At 40.3% G+C, this 6,000-nt stretch overlaps 1 protein-coding gene and 1 long non-coding RNA gene across 5 annotated transcripts in view; one reads left to right on the top strand and one right to left on the bottom strand.

The window, feature by feature from the left end:
- Window positions 1–1,315, top strand: part of LOC112136740 — a 6,161-nt gene extending 4,846 nt beyond the window's left edge. The window contains exon 3 of the long non-coding RNA XR_002917412.2: window positions 841–1,315. This is a non-coding gene — a long non-coding RNA (uncharacterized LOC112136740). The remainder of the gene's footprint in view (window positions 1–840) is intronic.
- znf385d (zinc finger protein 385D) overlaps window positions 1–6,000 on the bottom strand; it is a 135,870-nt gene that overhangs the window by 81,245 nt on the left and 48,625 nt on the right. The gene's annotated exons all lie outside the window — the stretch shown is intronic.

Genomic DNA, 6,000 nt, shown 5'->3' with positions numbered 1-6,000 from the left:
ATGCAGCAAAATATTAAAAGATATTTTCTTTGAACTGGGATCAAACCAACCGTTGTAGAGTTTTACATAGTAATAAAACGTGTTAATTAAATAGAATGGTAATTAAAATCGTCTGAGTCGACGAGCTTTAGCTTGATTTCTGATATTTAGATTGAAACTGTCCTGTAAAGCCAGTTATGTGGAACCCTCCATAACGTCTATTAGCGCGGCTGAATGCCACATTTATCCCAGAATGGTGTTGTGGAGTCTGTAATTATGCCACGTCTACTGGCATTTCTGTATTTCAAAGGGGAGAACAGTGGAGGAAACTGTGGTTTTGTGTTTAGACGAAAAACGCATTAATTTCACAGAAACTCTGGACGAACCGCAAGATTAATTTATCCTCATTTAGACTTTAACTTTCTGTTTAAATGGTTCGAATGAAGTTGGTTCCTGGTACTAAAAAGGTCTTCCTACTTGTTGAGCTCAGTTTTAATCAAACTTCATGAGTTTCTGCTGAACTCTTTAACACCTAAGGCGTCACCGATGACGTTTAAACATAAAATCTTTAACTTACTGTAACTCTTGAACAGTTAACACAATAATTCCAGTAGGTTCTGAAGGAGAAAAGCGGCGTGAGCCGCTTTTCTCCTTCAGAACCTACTGGAATTATTGTGTTAACAATTAAAAAATTACAGTCATAAACACTTGAGCTCTGATGCTAAAGCGTTGAATTAGCTTCATTGTTATAAATGAGGCACAGACACATCCAACATGAGAGGAAAGGAAACATATATATTTCCTTTTCTGTCTGAGCGGTTTCATTTCCCTCCTTTCTTCTCTCCCGGCGTTCTCCAGCAGGTATGGACTCCATTCCTCGCCGCCTCTTCACCGCTGACCCGCCTCACACCACTGGGCCCCATCAGGATGAAAAATTGAACAAAGCCAGATCCCTAAAGGGATTCGGCGGCCTGAGATGAGACATAAAAAAGTAACGCACTACCCGCTCTCACACCCCGGTCCACGGCGTCTTCGCCGTCTGCCAGCGCTGACGGATGTTTTGAAGTAATTACCTCTGAACTGGATCTAATTAAAGCTCCACTTGTCTTTCTTTGTGGTCATTCTATATAAAACACCCTGCCAGGCTGACCGGCTAATTATGTTAAAGCTGTCTGAAGTGAACTTAAGATCACGGAGAAATAGCGCCGTCACTTTCACAAATCCAGCAGGAGAGTTTTAATCCTTCATTTAGATATCCAAACTTTCCTTTTTTCACTAAATCATTTGACTTATTTTAAAAGTTTATCTTCTTGGTGTTTTTTGGTCAAATATTTGAATACCATTAAAAAAAAAATCTAAATACGTCAGGTCCTTCAGGTTAGGTGTGGGCTAATCGATCTGAGTATCAATATTATCAATATCAAGGAGAGTATTGATACTAGTGTGATGAGATCGATACTTTTATGGTGGTTTTTCTTCAATACAGTGTAAGTCAAGTCCCGGGGGCCAGATCCAGCCTTCTGGGTGATTATATAGATCATTTTATATTTTTGTTATTAATGGTCTGATGTTATCTTGCGATGGTAACATATTGCAACACATTCTCATTCCGAAATTGTCACATTTCAACGACTTTTGACAACCTCTGGTGTCCTCAACTTGTCGTTTTTTGACGTCCAATTAAATCAAGGCTCCCCAATCTCTGGGCTGCAAACCAGTACTGGTCTGGTACTGGGATTTGGACTCCACCTGTCATAGTTCAACCTGCAACTTTCCCCTCCAGCCACCAGAGGGAGCGCTCACCTGAGACTTAACCACACTATCTGCCTTCGCCTGGACTCTAATCCTCGCCAGCTGTCTCCCATCTGCTCATCAGAGCTTCAGTGTTTAGTCTGGCTTCTCACCTTGGCTCTCTGCGAAGTCTTGTATTGCCCTGCATACATTCTGAGCGTTATTCCCATGCCTGGCTGTCTGTGTCCTGACTCCTGCCTGTGTAATGACCGAGGCTTGTCTCAGCCTGTTCCTTCATTAAAACCTTGTTTGCACATGGATCCACATTCCTCTTCGTCACAGCGCTGGTATCCTCACCCTAACCTTAACCCTGTAACGGACAGTACGGCTTCCAACCTCGGATCAGTACAAGTTCTGTACGCAGTGCCAGGGGCGGACAAGGCTAGGTTTGGGGTACCAGTACCGGCCATGTCCCAAGGGTCGGTCCGGGTCAAAATTAACACTTGTATAGTTTCAAAAATGTAGTTTTAGAGTGTTCAATAAATGTTCCTCTTGTTTGGCTGTGACCAGGTGGGTTTTAGAGCTTGGCCCCGATTGAGTTTGACACCACTACACTAATGTGTCTGTCTGTCTGTCTAGCTAGCTAAGTGTTGTCAGATTGGGCAAAAAGCAGCCCATTTTGAGTAACTACTTGCCCAATTTGAGCGGGAAACTACCTAATCTGGCAACATTGTCTGTCTTAAATAACAAAAATGTGTATTTCAATCATTTAAAGAAAAATGTATCGATATCACAGATACAAGCCCTGAATTACTTGGTATCAGATCAATACTAGTGCTAGGCGGATTGATCCAAAATATCGATAGTGTTGATCTCAAGTCGGAATCTGTATTGGATTGATACCGACTGGCAGATATCAATATTTCTAGTCTTGTTTGAAACTTTCTTATATCTCCAAAAAGGACCCAGCAGAGTCTCAGCCTCACAGCTCTCATCAGTCCTGTGAGATCTGTAAACTATTTTCCATTTAATTGAAAATATTGTCCTAATTCTGTTTTATCTTTATTAAGTCATTTTAAAAAGTGAAACTTGTAAAAAAAAAACAAACAAAAAAAAAACATTCACTGCAATTAAAAACAATTGAGATTTTGAGATTCATGTCACATGCACTACTTTTACGAAAAAGATTGATATTGGTATTGATGTTTACGATATTGACTGCTTTTAAGTCTGTACTGGATTAGTACCCAAATTCCTAGAATCTGATGAGGTGTCTTCTACACACCATGTGCATTCTGCATATTCTCCAGATATTATTCGATACGTCCATCATGTGCCGACATGTTTTTTTTTTTCCCATTTAATTGGGAAAATCCAGAAAACTGCTCCGATTCTTAACCTCAACTTTATTAACATGGGATTTGAAGAAAACACAAACACGATCTATAACATGACTCCCAACTACTGTTAACAGGTTGCTGTGATTACTCCACGTTTGGGCACCATTAGGCAAATTATAGTAATAAAAGTCTCAAAACTGTGAAGCTTCAACATAAACCCAGCAGCAACACTGAGCTCCGTAAAGACAGAGCATGATGGGAAATCAAAAATATGCTCTTTTCTCTGTTTTATTTTTGTCTGCAGGTGTTGCACCCTTGAAAGTAGACTGACCGTTTTTGTTTGATTTGCACCAAACGTTTTTTGTTGTTTTTTCTGAGCAAGAGAACGTGATCACATACACATCAAAAATGCATCAACTCTTGAACTGATGACACATGCTCAGTACTTTTTAAAAAAAGAGCAAATAGCCAAATAATTATTCTTTTAAAAACTGCAGAACTACATCAGAGACATTAAAAATATCATCATAGTGGATCAAGAATTGTAATAAAAGTACTACTATGGTTTTAAGTTTAGGTGAGAAGTGCGACGTCAGTAAATCGACAGAGTTTTTCCATGTGAAACATCAAACTGAAGCTGCTATTTGATTTTAAGATACAATCTAACAGGGGCTAATATCCAATCCATCATTCTATCAAGTCCCTGCATCCACAGGAGGGAGAGTCGCACCGATGGCAGGGTTCAATGAAAACTGAGATTAAACGATTCATCTTATTATATTCCATGAATATCAAACAAGCCTGATTCTGTGGTAATGAGAGAAGAGCCTGAAGACCAACAGACTCCTATCGGATTTTTCCAAAATCAATGCTGCTGGATAGAAAAATGCAGGAGCCACCTGCAATCACAGAATTTTAAGAACGCGTTGTGTTCTCTGCAGCGATGCGAGGGAGGGTTTGCTGAGCAAGCTCGCTTTTAATCCAAGTCCCCTGCTTCTCATTTATCCGCTCCTCCATATTCACACACATTATCTCCCTCTGCAAAGCTTAGAAGAGTTAAATATGGGCGTGCGCTCATGGGAAGCGTTTAGCGTTTATCTTTGTTTAATTTTTAGGAATTTAAACCACTAACTTCAACCGCAGGTTTCCTAACTCCAGCAGAGGCATGAATGATTGATGACAGACCCTTGTTTGAGTATCTGGACACACGGCTCTATTCAAGCTCCAGAAGACAAAGACGATGCTCAGGAGAACCGTGATTGTTGCAAACCAACAGGGTGTGTTCAGAGATCTCCTACCGATGCATCGTAATAAGTAATGACTCTGGTCTGGGAGTTTGACGCTCCTGTAAATCTCCTGATTAAATTCATGCAAAGGGACAGAGGAAGGACATGCCAAGTCCTCCTCGCGGTTTGGGCGTGCTTCTCATCAGGGGAACCACGGTGCTGCAGGTGTTGGAGCTTCAGCTGGTTCTGATTTACCAGCAAAACATAGAAAAAAAAGCTGGAGGGGAAAAGCGAGGGGCGGATCTGAGAGGCGGAGAATGTTCAGCTCAGAAACAGCTGTCTTTACTCTCCATTACGCAACATTCATGTGTTTGCAGTCTTCAGGACTTTAAAGCTCAACTCACAAAGACGTTTCTTGGTGGGAAAACATTTCTGCGGTGACTTAAGAAAAAAAACATGTTCTGCGGCTCACATTTAAATTGAATTAACAGCTTGGGAGACGTCACCAAAACACATGCTAACACCAGAACACGATTGATTGATTGGTTTTTTTCAAGCATAGATTATGAAAAATACGGGACAAAACACACAATTATGTCAAACTCATTACAGAAATAATGAAATGCATTGATTAGAAAAAAGAAAACAAAAATAAAACACACACACTTATGTCACATTTGGTTAACTAATTCTTGTAATTATTGAATAAAGTCAGTAGAATTTGATTTATTCCCTGAAATGGCGTGGGAAGACGCAAACTAGTTTAATCTCACCCCTACTTAGTTCATTTTACAGTTTCACATAATTATGTAATCCAGTTTTGATCATTCACACTCATTTAGTTAGTTTGTAGATGGCTTATTCCGACTAACATTAAGAGTTTGTCAGAATTAAGAGTAAAATCTTGTTGAGTCCAACGCATTCTCATCCACAAATTGTCACAAACTGACGTTTGGTTGGAGATTGTTAACGTTTTGGGTGTCCTAAACTCAGCATTTTTTGTCATGCAACCCTCGAGATGTGGTACCGGACACAAAATGGTCCTCGGAGTGTGTCTAGTACTGGTACCTCAACCTTAACCTGGTACCAGACGTGGCACCGGACCTGAACGGGTGCTGGGTTAGGGCTAGGGTTAGTGTACCAGTTTCACTTTGCGTACCAATAGATATCTAATAGGAACACATCAAAAAACGACGAGCTGGGGACACCCGAAAAGCCAATTTTTGACAGAGGGGTCCTTAACCAATGTGGAGTTGGGGGTGAAAATGTGTTGGTCTGTCACATTGACTGTTGAACCTCAATCTGACAACGTAACTAGACACATAGAAACCGATGGGTCGTACTATCTAGCAGAAGGAGGAAACGTGGTTTGTAGGAGTTAATAGAAAAATCTTGTGCTAAAGACTTTAAAACTTGAACTGATTACAGACTTTAGCAGAAGCCCTGTTTATATTCAGAGGCACAAAGTGTTGAAAAATATACATTTCTAGTTGTGACCCTCTCCAATGACCTCAGCTGGCATTCAAATACCAATGGAACTGCTAAGAAAGCTCGACAACTTCTTTTCTTTTTATGGAGACTATGGGAATTCACTGAAAACATTTTTGACATTTTTGTCAAATTGAAAGTGTTCTCATTAGTTCTCTCACTGTGAGGTTTTGGGGATCTCACTGGTAAAGAAACAAAATCTCTGACCTGTGTGGTTCAGAGGCGACCTTCCAGTC

Source organism: Oryzias melastigma, linkage group LG16 (genome assembly GCF_002922805.2).
Source record: "Oryzias melastigma strain HK-1 linkage group LG16, ASM292280v2, whole genome shotgun sequence".
Taxonomy (NCBI): domain Eukaryota; kingdom Metazoa; phylum Chordata; class Actinopteri; order Beloniformes; family Adrianichthyidae; genus Oryzias; species Oryzias melastigma.
The sequence above is the reverse complement of the archived record's forward strand: the minus strand, read 5'-3'. Positions and strand labels throughout refer to the sequence as shown.